Source organism: Oryctolagus cuniculus, chromosome 5 (assembly GCF_964237555.1).
Source record: "Oryctolagus cuniculus chromosome 5, mOryCun1.1, whole genome shotgun sequence".
Taxonomy (NCBI): domain Eukaryota; kingdom Metazoa; phylum Chordata; class Mammalia; order Lagomorpha; family Leporidae; genus Oryctolagus; species Oryctolagus cuniculus.
The window spans coordinates 31,667,295-31,681,706 of NC_091436.1; positions in this window are offsets into that span (position 1 = coordinate 31,667,295).

Consider the following 14,412-nt stretch of genomic DNA (forward strand, 5'->3'; position numbering starts at 1 on the left):
AAAGGGATGTCTGGGTCATATGGTAGTATAGTCTATATTCAGATTTCTGAGATATCTCCATACTGTCTTCCATAGTGGCTGTACCAGTTTACATTCCCACAACCATAGATTAAAGTACCCTTATCCCCATATCCTCACCAGCATTTGTTGTTTGTTGACTTCTATATGAGGGCCATTCTAAAAAGGGTGAGATGAAACCTCATTGTGGTTTTGATTTGCATTTCCCTGATGGCTAGTGATCCTGAGCATTTTTTCATGTGTTTATTGGCCATCTGAATTTCCTCTCTTGAGAAATGCCTGCTCATTTCCTTTGCCCATTTCTTAATTGGATTGTTTGTTTTGTTGTTGAGTTTTTTGAGCTCTTTGTAGATTTTGTAAGTTATTCCCTTGTCAGTTGCATTGTTTGCAAATATTTTCTCCCATTCTGTCGCTTGTCTCTTCACTTTACTGAGTGTGTCTTTTGCAGTACAGAAGCTCCTCAGTTTGACGTAATTCCACTTGTTAATTTTGGCTTTGAACACCTGTGCTTCTGGGGTCTTCTCCAAGAAATCTTTCCCTATGCCAATGATGTGTAGGGTTTCCCCAATGTTCTCTAGCAATTTGAGAGTATCACATCATAGATTTAGGTCTCCTATTCCATTTTGAGTTGATTTTGGTAAGGACACTTTCTATAAGCCTTTCTTTCAGATGAGTGGAGAATAGGTGGATGAGACCAGACAAGCAGAAAAGGAAGAGAAGAATGAGCAACCTCTGTAGAGTTTGTTTGATGAAGTTCATCCATGAATATGGGTAGAAAAGAATTCTTTTTTTTAACTTTTATTTAATGAATATAAATTTCCAAAGTACAGCTTATGGATTACAATGGCTTCCCCCCCCCCATAACTTCCCTCCCACCCGCAACCCTCCCCTTTCCCTCTCCCTCCCCCCTTCCATTCTCATCAAGATTCATTTTCAATTCTCTTTATATACAGAAGATCAGTTTAGCATATATTAAGTAAAGATTTCAACAGTTTGCACCCACATAGAAACACAAAGTGAAAAATACTGTTTGAGTACTAGTTATAGCATCAAATCACAATGTACAGCACATTAAGGACAGAGATCCTACATGAGGAGTAAGTGCACAGTGACTCCTGTTGTTGACTTAACAAATTGACGCGGCTCACTAGGCTAATCCTCCGCCTTTGCGGCGCCGACACACCAGGTTCTAGTCCCGGTCGGGGCGACGGATTTTGTCCCCATTGCCCCTCTTCCAGGCTAGCTCTCTGCTATGGCCCGGGAGTGCAGTGGAGGATGCCTCAAGTGCTTGGGCCCCGCACCCCATGGGAGACCAGGATAAGTACCTGGCTCCTGCCATCAGATCAGTGCGGTCGCAGCGCGCAGGCCGCGGCAGCCATTGGAGGGTAAACCAATGGCAAAGGAAGACCTTTGTCTCTGTCTCTCTCTCTCACTGTCCACTCTGCCTGTCAAAAAAAAAAAAAGAAAAAAGAAAAGGAAAGGAAAGGAAAGGAAAGGAAAGGAAAGGAAAGGAAAGGAAAGGAAAGGAAAGGAAAGGAAAGGAAAGGAAAGGAAAGGAAAGGAAAGGAAAGGAAAGGAAAGGAAAGGAAAGGAAAGAATTCTCAAAAATTCTGGAGCATTGGTACCAGCTACTCATACAGAGGCAATCAATTAAGGACACAGTTAGAAAGCAATAACATGGAAAAAATGAAAATCATTTTAACCAATGAGTATTTTAATATAAAGTTATTAAAATTCATAAGAAATGTGGCCTGTGGGAAATAAAATGGAAGAACTTACACTAAGAGGGAGAAGGGAAAACAAAAACTTGGAATGTTTTCTTTCTTTCCCCGATCATTTGTTTCACCAACAACAACAACAAAAATCTTGTCCTCCTCCCAAAAAATTCCCCAAATACAAATCTTTGCTTCCTCAGTCTTGTAACAATGATTCGTCTCCTTTGCAAAACTGGACATTTCTCCCTTCCCATGACTCGATGCCTTTGATGGACAGCTTAAAATACAAAACGTTCTTTCAACAGTCAGAGCCAAGGGGACTTTTCCTCAGCCAACATGCAGACAGGAAGTGCACAAGGGTGGAAAGAGTGTTGGACACACCTGTTCCAGGGTCCAGGCTGCAGGATGAGTCAACCAAGTCACACGGCTTGGGATGCCAGCAATTCAGATAGTTGATCTGCCTCTCTCTTACCACATCTACAAAATGATCAAAACAACTTTGATATTACTTATAGCTTACAGTTACAGGAATCCAATAACACAATGGTTGTTTAAAAGAGCTTCCTAAACTGTAAAGCAAATGACAAGTTTCTGTAACTAGTGTTAGATCAAAGGTCAGTATTAAGAGATGGCCAGGCCACCTGCTATGTGAAACATCAAAAGAAGTAGAAAGAGTTTTCAAAGTGTTCATGGAGGGAAAGGGCGTTTAGCCTAGCAGTTAGGACACAACTTGGGGTGTCCATAGCTCATATTTGAATGCCTAGGATCAAGTCTCAACTCTGATGCCCGATTCCAGCTTCCTGCTAAAACACACCCTTGGAGGTAGCAGGTAATGGCTCAAGTACTTGGGGTTCCTGCTACCCAAGTGGGATATCTGGATTTAACTCCTGGCTCTGGTTTCAGCATGGCCCAGCCATAGCTGTTGTTGGCATTGGGGAGTGAACTAGTAGATGGGAGTATGTTTCTCTCTCTCTCTCTCTCTCTCTCTCTCTCTCTCTCTCTTTCTCTCTCCACCCCCCTCACAGTTAAAATAAATCAATATTTTAAAATATTATGGAAATGCTATTATGAGAAAACTAGGCATGAATTTCCACATCTGTGGCACCAAAATAACCTTATCTTTTAATTCCATTTTCTGTGAATATTTCAAAGCACTCTTGTTTTAGGCACAGTTCCTAGAAAGCCTCACAATGATGAAACGGAAGGCCGGCAAAGGATCTGAAATCTAGTGCTTAGCAGTGCCAGCTCATCACCCGTGTTAAGCACAGCAGTAGTGCTCTGATTGGGGAAGATTTGACCAGTGAGATACACAACATGTGATGGAATCAAACAGGCCATGAACACTGTGTCCAATGGCAGGCTGTGGTGACCATGCAAAAAAGTCTGAGACCCACCCAGCAACCACAAGATACATAGAGAAATGGGGAGAAATGAAGGGCATCTTCTTTAGTCCAGCAGATTTCAATGCCAGTCCCATATGTAATTTTAAATTTTCTAGTAACCACCTTAAATAAATATAAAGAACACACACCTGCAATTAATTTTGCTTGTACATTTTATTTTGCTCAATATTTCAAAATGCAATCTTCCAACCTGTAATCAATATTTAAAAATATTAGTGACATGTTTTACATTCTTCTTTTGTGCTAAGTGTTTCAGATCTAGTATATATTTCACACTTACAGACAGCTGAATTTGGACTGAAACATTACAAGTGCTCAGAGAACACATACATCTAGTAGCTACCACTTTGAATAGTGCAAAATTTTGGACTGTTAAAATCTCCTTAGGGGTGGGTGTTTGGCTTGGTGGTAAAGCTGCATTCCATATTTGAGTGCCTGGTTCCTGACTGTGGCTTCTTGCTAATGCATATTCTGGAGGTAGCAGCTAACAGCTCAAGTGGTTGAGTTCTAATCATGCATATGGGAGACCTGGACTGAGTTCCTGGCTTCTGGTTCCTGGCTTCCACCTGGCCCAGCAATAGCCTTTGTACTATTTTGAGGAGGGAACCAGAGGGTAGAAGCTCTCTCTCTCTCTCTCTCTCTCTCTCTCTCTCTCTCTCTCTCTCTCTTTCTCTCTCTCTCTCTCTCTCTTCGCCTCCTCTGAAATAAATAGTTAAAAACCAAAATGCCTTTAAATCTTTTACTCTAGTTTCCAAATCTACAGATTAGACTGGATGAACTGATTTGTTAAAATCCAAATCTTACCCTTTTAAAGATAAGTTGGATGACCATTTTTTTCATGCTTTCTTTTTTCCAAAATCTTCCACTAAATAAAAAGAATCCTCTCTTATTATTTTGAACTAAAACAACGTTTACAGTGAGTGTTCTAGCTAAAAACTATGATTATAGCCCAGCAAATTCCCTAGCAGCTCTCCCCTGCTGACACATGAACTCTCACATCTCAAACCACAGCTGAAAAATACACATCTTTTGGACTAATAATGAAATAATAATTAGAATTTAACATCTGCTAAAGAGGAAAGTCATGATTAGAGCTAGCTAAACTCTTTGGACAAGAAAATGAGAATGTTTCTACCATCAAAAGATTATTATTTCTCCTTTTCTTTAAAAGATGCATGTATTTATTTATTTATTTATAAGGCAGAATTATAGAGAGGCAGAGGTAGAGAGAGAGAGATAGATAGAGAGGGAGAGAGAGAGGAGAGAAAGAGAGGTCTTTCATCCACTAGTTCACTCTCCAAATGGCTGCAACAGCCAGAACTGAGCCAGTCAGAAGCCAGAGTCCAGGAGCTTCCTTCAGGTTTTCCACACAGATAGAGGGGCCCAAGGACTTGGGCCATCTTCTGCTACTTTCCCAGGCACATTAGCAGGGAGCTAGATCAAAAGTGGAACAGCTGGGACTTGAATTGGCACTCATAAGAGATGCCGGCACTTCAGGCAGTGGCTTTACCTGCTATGTCACAGTGCCATCCCCAAAATGTTATTATTTCTGTAATTTTATTCCCTTATCTTAAAAGAATTATAAAAGTAATTTAAGTTTAATACAATGCTTAATCACAATAATTTTTTAATAATATGACTACGGAGCGGATAATTGTAAGGCACTGATAAGAGATAAGGCAAGAATGTTTCTCAAAGTTTGAGAACAGACAACAACTGCTTCATGTTTAGGGACTTTGTCTTCAGCCTCACCCAATCAGAAATGATGCCCACGTCCTACAAGGCAAGCTCAGGACACAATTCATCATCTCCCTTAACTTCTTCAATGATTGAATTTCTTTTCTGTCTCAGATTTCCCATCTTCCTAAAGCCCCATGCCTAGAATACAAGTGAGAACTGTGCTGGACACCAATGTTTCCTTCCTGGAGCAGGTCCCAATTCATTGGCCCTTCTCTGATGCTTTGCCTCCAAGAGGTAGTTGGGGACAAGTTCAACTGTATAACAGGATAGCCCAGCCTTCTCTTATGCTGCCAGGCCTGCTCCTGGGAGCTTAGCTCTGTGCCAACTCCTTCCTCGGTTCACTCTGAGACCAGTGCCCCAAAGCTGCATGAGAAGGAATTCCTCCAGCAGAGGTCTTTAGATTTGAAATGCAACACCAGCTCTTCTCAGGGTCTCTAGCCTGCCAGCCCACTCTGCAGAGCTGGGACTGTCAGACTCCATGAACTCATGAGCCAATTCCTTAAAATAAACCTCTCTATATATACATCCTATAGGCTCTGTTTCTCTGGAGAACCCTGACTTATACAATTACTCTTAATATCTCACGAGGTATGTTGGTGCTTTAAAGGTCTTTGCTGCTAGCTATTTTGGACCATGCCTTGGTGAGTTTTGAGATCCCCTCTAAACATTCTGGCTGGCTTGGCTCTTGCACTATCCAGCCCAGCTCTCCCCTACTCTATAGCTGTCATGGGGTTTGGGGAAAGTGGACCCCACCCTTTACACTAGGTAGGACCACATTGGTAATTTAGGCCCAGGACACTACTGCCTATACTATTTCCTGCCCACAGAAACTGATCATGGAGACTTTGAAATTGGTGGAAAATGTCCTCTCTCTCTATCTAAGTGGGAAGAAAGGGGTCAAAAGGCTTGCATGCTTCTGCAATCCACCTTGTGACAAGGAGGAAGTCAGCCCTAAGAAGAGGAAGGGACAAAAGAAGCAAAGCAGAGCTGTGTGAATCAGCACTAAAGCTACCCTCAGGTCCAGTACCAGCATGCTCATTTGTGTGAACCAATCAATCCTCACTACTTACCCAAGATTGCATGGTGGTCTCAATAATGGCTCTAACCCCTGGACAGCGAATTTGAGTAGAGATGCACCTGTATGCTTTCTCATGCCTTGTGCTAGAATTGCTGTGCTTGCAGAGAGCCACCCTTCCAGAATGCTCCCTGGTGAGTGTGTCTCTCCTTAGAACTTCAGTCTGCTTGAGTCCATTTGCACTCTTGTTTCTCACCAGAGTCCCAGTACTTCCCAGGATACCAGCTGTTTGGGAGAGGTTTTGAAAGCCTCTCTCTCTCTCTCTCTCTCTCTCTCTCTCTCTCTTTCAGGATTAGGCAACAGCTTCAGACTTCCTAAACAACCAAAGTAAACAAAGGAACGCAAGCCCTCCACTCACTACCCCACCTCACCCCCACAACCCATACCATGGTGTTAACTTTGACAGTACCTCAGATGAGGACTCCTGGAATATAAGTGCTACTTGATTGGAAATTTTTTTCCACCTTCTGAAAAACATCGTATCTGTCTCAAAGGCTAACTTTACAATCCAATTTTCCCCAGCCCTATCCTTAACATATCAGTTTTTTTCCAACTGAAGAGTCAATACTTTCTATTAGTTCATCTGTTTAGTTTGCAAGTTTCTAGACTCTGAGGAGCCATGTACAGCTGTTTCCATTAGGAAGAAAATGAGGCCTAGAGGAGAAAGACAAATATAATAGAGAATCAGTGATCTTGGCCACTATCTTGCATCAACAGGATGGCACCTCTGCCAGCTCCCTTCCAACTAAAGCCTTGCACAAAGTGTGTTTGCAGAATTTTAGTCATGTAGCAGTCTGGGAAAGATAGTGTGTGTTTGTTATAACACTACCTTAAGCAGGCAAAACTTAAGAAACCTTAACACTGAGTTAACACCCAAATGTACAGAAAGCAGGTTGTTAGGCTATGAATGATGCCACTGGCATTCACTAACTGCCCATCCCTGCTGCTCACCCTGCCATACTTCATCCACATGGTGGCTTTCTCTCAGAGGCCAACTTCTCAGCAGCCTCCCTCATGTCAGTTTCTAAGTGGCTAACTAAGTTTCCATGGCAAACAGGGTTCAAGGTCATCTCTAATGACTCCTTGTGCCATTTAAATCAGAGGGTGAGATTGAGCATCTATTTCAGGATTTCATCCATTTCACAAAAAGAAATTCCCCAATAATCTGTGACCATCACTGGGCTTGCTGGCTTGTTGCCTGCACTCTGAGGAACTCCAGCAGGTGGCTTTGCCAACCACCAGTCAGTCTCGGTCTTGGCCCATGAAATAGCCAAAGTTCAAGTAGAATATGTCCAAGTACAGTGGGCTTGTGTATGAAGTGTGCTGGGACTGACAGCCAGAAGAGGATGAAACTATGACCAGAGGAGCCTAAGTAAAGAGAAACACCAGCCATGATCTAGCTAGAACTTTGTCCCATGCACAGCACAACTTATATGTATTCCCTGGATTCCTGGATCTACTCTGCTGAGGTGTGTGTTACTATCACACCTATTCTAAAGATGAGCTCCATGAAGCAGAAAAAGCTATAAGAACTAATCAAGGGTCACAAATAACAAACGATGGGGTTGGGATCTGGACCTGACATTGAAATCTAAAGCAGTCAAACTTGTTCTTCAAAAATATAGTAATTCCTTATTGATCACTAAACCTACCATGAAGCTTTTCTATTTTTTTTCTCTATCACTATTTGGCAGTTGCTAGGAACCCAAGGTGAGATTATAATCATTTCAAGATTTAGTTCAAAGGTCCCCTCCTCTGCTATAAAGAATTTCCTGACCACTCCCTGCCCCATGGAGAACTGACTTCTCTCTGCTGGGTTCTCCTCTGAGCTGCTACAAATTTCTATTACAAGATAAATGAAGCCAGAATACCCTTTTGAGTTTACTCCTCTCTCTCCTTCTTACCCATTCTCCCTCTCCTTCCTTTTCTCATCCCTTGACCATCAGAGAAAAAGCTCTTTTTTAAATAAATCCCTGGGAGGTGGGAGGTGGGAGAAGGCAGTGCAGTGAATAACACACACCCAGTGTGCATGTACTTGCTTTCCTGGCATGACTTGGCACTCTCTCCCTATGCCTTCCATTCTAACAGATGCCCTGTCTCCAGTAAATCCTTACTACTTCACACTCTGTCTCATGCCTGAATTCCTTCTTGCAGGAAAACAAGAACCCACAGCTCCCACGGCTTTTCTCCAGTGACAGCACCTGAGGATCATCTTGGCAAATGCCTACATGCAAGAACCAAGGTGATAAGGTTAAAAAGACAGCATGTGAGATGACTGACATGGTGAGCTGCGCATCCCAGAGAGGAAATCAGTTCCACTTTTGCCTGGGTAGGGCTCTCTGAGCACATGTGACTGAGACTTGGGGTCTGAGCTAAAAGAACAAGCCTGGCAGTGAATTCCTGAGGAAATAGCTAATGGGAATTTCAGAGGCTTACCTCCCCCACAAGTATATATTTGTCATTTCAAATAACAATGAACTCCCCAGCACCATGGAGACAACTCCAGCCCTAACTTTCCAGGAGAGAAATTTATTTACATTCTGAAGATAAACACCTAGGATACTTCTCTGTGTGCTAAGGGAAAATTTGTTTCTTCTAGGGATCAAAAGATTCCTCTTTCTTAAAAAATTAAAAATTAATTAATTTTATTATTTTTTCAAGGCAGAGAGAAGAGAGAGCTGGACACAAAGAAATATCCCATCTGCTTGTTCATAATCCAAATGCCTGCAACAGCCTAGGCTGAGCCAGGATGAAACCAGGAAACTTGAACTAAATCTAGGACTCCCATGGGGGTTGCAGGGACCCAAATTCTTCAGTCATCACCTGCATTCTAGGTGCTTTAGCAGGAGGTTGAACAGGAAGTAGAGCCAAGACTCCAGTTCAGGGGATGTAAGTTTGATGAAGGTATCTCAAGCAGTATTTTAGCTGATGTGCCAACCCCTGCAACCATGATTCCTCTTTGTATCTCAGAGGAGGAAGAAGCTGCTTGTTTATCAAGTGGAAATGACAGATTCTTTTGGGAGGGTGCCTTTGCTTGCAGTAGATGCCAGTACATGTCAGATGACACATATGGTTCTCATTGCATGGCCATGGGGATAAGAATTAGAACAAAGGGAAGCAGATATGATTATCTCCTATAAATAAATAATATTCTGCTCTGCTTCAGAAACCTAGTGTTGGCATTTATGCTACTAGTAGTACATAGAGATAGCAAAAACATCGCAGGAATGCAGGCCTTGCCTCAACCAACAAAAAGAAAATTATCCCAATTGACCAAATAAAACTTTTCTGTTGGCTTCATTCAATCTCTGAGCTACTGATTTGTACTTACTAGGATAAGGTATGTCATGCCTCTGGGGAGATGCATTCTCAGGTCATGATTTGAAAAGCACCAAAAGACCCTTTATCCAGTGCAAAATAGCTTATTCTCTACTTTTCTGTCAAGATCTCCAGTGGCACCATTGGAACTGTTATAATACCAAAATGCTTGAGAGAATTAGCCCAAAACGGTTATCAAATACTATTGTTAACAATAATTTATTCACCTAGTATTACTGCTATGGTTTGAACATGGTTAGTCCCCACAAAAAGTCATTCTGAAGCTTAGTCCTAAATGTAAGAACATTGACAGTTGGTGGGATATTTGAGACCATTAGGTCATGGAGCCACCACTCCTGATTAATTATTAAGGCTCTTCTCGTGGGGGTGGGTTATTATCTCTTGATCAGTTCTAAAACAAGATCACCCCCTGGTGTCTTGTCTCTTCCGCATGTGCCACTTGCATTTCTCACACATGGTCCTTCCTCGTGATGCCATTCACAGTCTCACAATCCAGCCCGAGGGGCTCGCCCTGTCCAAGACTTTCAGTCTTCAAGACTGTCAGCAACATAGACCCCTCCGTCTTCTTTATAAATGACCCAATTTTAGTTATTTTGTTGTAGCAAGTGGAGTAAGAAAACTGCTCAGTGCTATCCCTAAAAGCAGAAGTGTCTACCTAAATGTTGACAGAAGATGAGAATGGAAAGAAGCCTTAAGCCTTGTGAATCAGGGCTGTTCTAGGTATTCTCAGAGGAGGACTGCAGATGTCTGAAAAGCAGCTAGAGTTCAGTGGGCATTGGTGCAGACAGAGGCAGCACGTAGATGAGGGGAAGACGCACTGAAAGAGGAAGTGACACTGAAGACAAAGCACATGCTTCTTTGGGCTGCTCATTCTTTTTAGCTACAGATTTTCTGGCTGAGGGTTTTGTGTGGAGCTGAGAAACAAAGTTGTCTTTTAGGAGACTGACCACACACATCGCTAAGAATTGTAATAGTGGGACTCTTTCAAATGCAAGGAACAGACATTCAGATTACATTTACAGCTATCAAATACTGTTGTTGATAAATGAACTTGTTCCCCCATTATTACAGTGATGGTTTGTCTGTTGGAGCATAGTCCTTGTTGTAACAGTGTTGAGGGGTGGGATCTTGGCAGAGATTAATGAGAAAATCAGAGGAGCGAGGAGTCACCAGTGAGCTGGTCCTCAGGGACCCCAGTAAGGGAGCATTGGTGAGTGACAGGGCATTTCCCCCAGGTCTCTGGTGCCGCTGCAGCTGCACTGGGCCTCGAATTCTCCCCAGTGTAAGGGCTCTTCTTTGCATACTCTTCTGCACTTCCACCTTCTGTTCTCGACTTTATGGCTTCTTCTGTTTGCTTTTTTCCCTTCTCCCAGCCACCCTCTTCTCCTCATTGTGATTTATAACTCTCTGAAAGAGAAGTGACCTAGGTTGGTCTGACATTGAATGAGAAAAAAATTCAGCACATTTAACAGAAAACCAACCTAATGATGGGTTATATCAATGAGAATTTATTATTTCCCCCATAACAGAAGTCCAGACACAGAGATTGATTCAGTTGCTCAATACTGACACTGATGACTCAGGCTTTTAATCTTAGGACTCTTTCATTCATATCTGTTGATTTTGCATTCTCAATCTTGTTGCTTCTTGTTTTCAAATTGACTGCTGCAGAACTAGGTATCATTATGCCACATTCAAGGCAAGAAGATTAGAAAAGGATAAAGGCCAGCAAGCTCTCCTATTGTGTCTGATTCTTCTATGAGAAAGAAAATGTTCTCCCACAATGCCCTCAAATGCCCTCCCAATCTCTCTCTTTCTCTCTCTCTCTCTCTCTCTCTCACACAAACACACACACTCACAGAGATGGACAGATCACAATTTGTGTCTCATTGGCCAAAACTAAGGCACATGACTACACTTAGCTGCCACAAAAGTTATAAAAATGAATACTGAGCTTTTACAGGCTCTCTAGTGGGAACAATGAGGAAAGAAGGAGGTTTAGAAATACACCTGCAGCCAGTTAAGAACAGTGTCTGTAGCATGGAGCATCTACTTTAGGTAGTACTCAGAGAAAAGTTATCTACTGAGAGGCTTTGCTGCCTGTGGGGTAGACAGAAGTGATTGGATGTCAGCATGACAGCTAAGAAGAAGTCTGTGTGCAGGGCTTTGTTTAGTAGCAGTATGATGTCCATAAGAAAGGTCTCTAAATTTTCATCACCAACCCAGTTGCAGATTAATGAATCATAAATTGAACTATACCACTTCAATTCTACATCTCTTTACAAGCTTATTTAGTTTATTCATATATGTATTCAGTAAGTTTTAATGAAAAAGATAGGTACTTGCTTGGGTGCAGGGGATATGACAAAGAGGAAAACAAGGAATTTATTTTCTAGTGGAAGACAGAGGCAACTGAAAAGAATTTTATATATCCATATGTTTATAAAGGATTTTTCAAAGAGTACACGGAGATGGATTTGTTTTATTTATTTGAAAGACAGAGTTACAGAGAGAGGTAGAGACAGAGACAGAGGTCTTCCAACCGCTGGTTCACTCCCCAATTGGCCACAACAGCAGAGCTGTGCCGATCCAAAGCCAGGAGCCAGGAGTTTCCTCCGGGTCTCCCATGTGAGTACAGGGGCCCAAGGACTTGGGCCATCTTCTACTGCTTTTCCAGGCCATAGCTGAGAGCTGGATCAGAAGAGGAGCAACCGGGACTAGAACCGGCGTCCATATGGGATTCCGGCACTTCAGGCCAGGGCTTTAAGCCACTGCGCCACAGCACCGGGCCCCGGAGATGGAATTTAAAGATAGAAATTTATTTCAGTGAAAGAAATTTTGAAATTCATGCATACCAAGGGGTCTTTAAAAGTTAGTGGGAAATGACTATTATGAAAAAATGCATGTATTTCAAAATTATGGAGATATGAAATATATATGAAGTATGTTTTATATGGAGATGAAGTTCCCAACAAACTCTCCAGATGGTAAAAAGTGCTTTAATGAAAGGAAGGTAAGGAAAAGGCAGTGCAGAGGTGAAGGCAAGGGCAGAGAGGAGGAGAGCAAGTTTATGGGCTGTAATTCACAGAATAATCAGCTGAATTCAAACTATGTGCTTCAGGTACAGAATTTCAGCTGTCCCCTTTAAAGGAAAGCAAACAGATATTTCTGCTCCTGAGAAAAGGAGGAAGGAAATGTACAGCGCCTGGAGTCAAAATGTATGCACACCCGGTCTTTGTTCTTATTGGGTAAGATTTGTAATTTCTTAAATTACTTATGGCCTGTGAGCTTTCCCTAGGCCTGTGTTGAGTGTGGCACTCAAAATGCAGCCTTATTCCTGAACAGCACTGCAATGGGCACTTGGCTTTGGAATTACCTCTCACCCCACATTTGTTTTCTTTTTTAAAAAAAGATTTATTTATTTATTTGAAAGTCAGAGTTGCACAGAGAGAAAAGGAGAGGCAGAGAGAGAGAGAGAGAGAGAGGTCTTCCATCATCTGGGTCACTCCCTAAATGGCTGCAATGGCTGGAGCTGCGCCGATCCGAAACCAGGAGCCAGGAGGTTCTTCCTGGTCTCCCATGTGGTGCAGGGGCCCAAGACTTGGGCCATCTTCTAATGCTATCCCAGGCCATACAGAGAGCTGGATCAGAAGTGGAGCAACCAGGACTAGAACTGGCACCCATGTGGGAAGCCGGCACTGCAGGCAGCAGCTTTACCTGCTATACCACTGCGCCGGCCCCCACATTTGTTTTCTTGATTTTTAAAAACTCATCAGAGGCCAATGTGGGAACCAACATATACTTGGATATTCTCCAGTCATTAAAAATTGAAAATTTACCAATTGCTTCTGTGTTAGCTATATAAGACTTAAATACTGGACTTATACTGGACTTTAAAATATATTTTATCGCTCTCCCTACCACCTCTCTTAGGATTATGTGATACACCCATATACTCACATCTCTCACATGTATCCATGCTAATTTCCCCTATGTTTCAGGTCACAACAAAACTGTTATTTCCTTTAGAACTGCCTTAAAACCTAGACTAAGTTACATCCCTATTTATGCTCCTTTCCTTGTGCTGCTCTCTTTGGGAACAGTCACCACAATCTTAGTACTTACTTATACAGTATCTTATTTAATGCCTATCTGCTACAGTAGACCATAACTCCCTGAGGGCAGGGACCATGTCTGTCTCGCTCAGATGTATCTCTCAGTATCTACCAATGTCTGACACATGCTGCAATGTTCAATAATTAGTGAATTTATAAACAAATAGCGTTGACCTCCAAACAACTAGCACAGAACCTTGGATGAACAGGTGCTGTGGCAGACCCTGTAATGGTAAAGCTTTGCAGATTCTGCTTTAGGAACAGAAGACGTAGTCCCATGCCCTCATTGTTGCTGACAGTGTTGCTAGTAGACACCCTCTGCTGTCAGCCTTCTTTTGTGGAAAGGGATCACCCCAAGTTCCTTCTCATTCCAGGGGCAGTTTGCACTCAGTGACTCACCAGTGCCCCTCACACCGACTTAGGACACCTCCATGAGGCCATCCCAGGTGCAGAGCCCCTGCAGAAGCCTTGGTTGAGCTGGCATCACAGATCACCTTCTCCCTCTGCTCCTCTCCCTCCATCTCCCTTTCATCCGGGGTCTTATCCTAACAGCATTCCCTAATACATGCCTTGCACCTTAATCTCTACTTCTGAATCTGCTTCTCAGGTATCCCAACCCGTGATGAGTACTATAAAGAGGTCCACAAACGGAAAATCAGGTCTTGTATTATTCCAGAACCTCCCAAACAGCAGGGATCAGTTATTTATTCTTGCAATGACTACAAGGTGCCTTTTGCATAATGGATATCAGAAAAACATCAGAGAAAATATTCATGGCAGACACTATCTGGGACATCGGCATCCTATATGAATCTGGTTTGAATCCCGGCTACTCCACTTCCTATCCAGCTCCCTGCTAATGCACCTGGGAAGGCAATGGGAGATGACCCAAATGTTTGGGTCCCTGAACCCACATGGGAGACCCAGAAGAATCTCCTGACTCCTGGCTTTGGCTTGGCCCAGACCTAGCTGTTGTGGCCATTTGGGGAGTGAAATCAACAGATGGA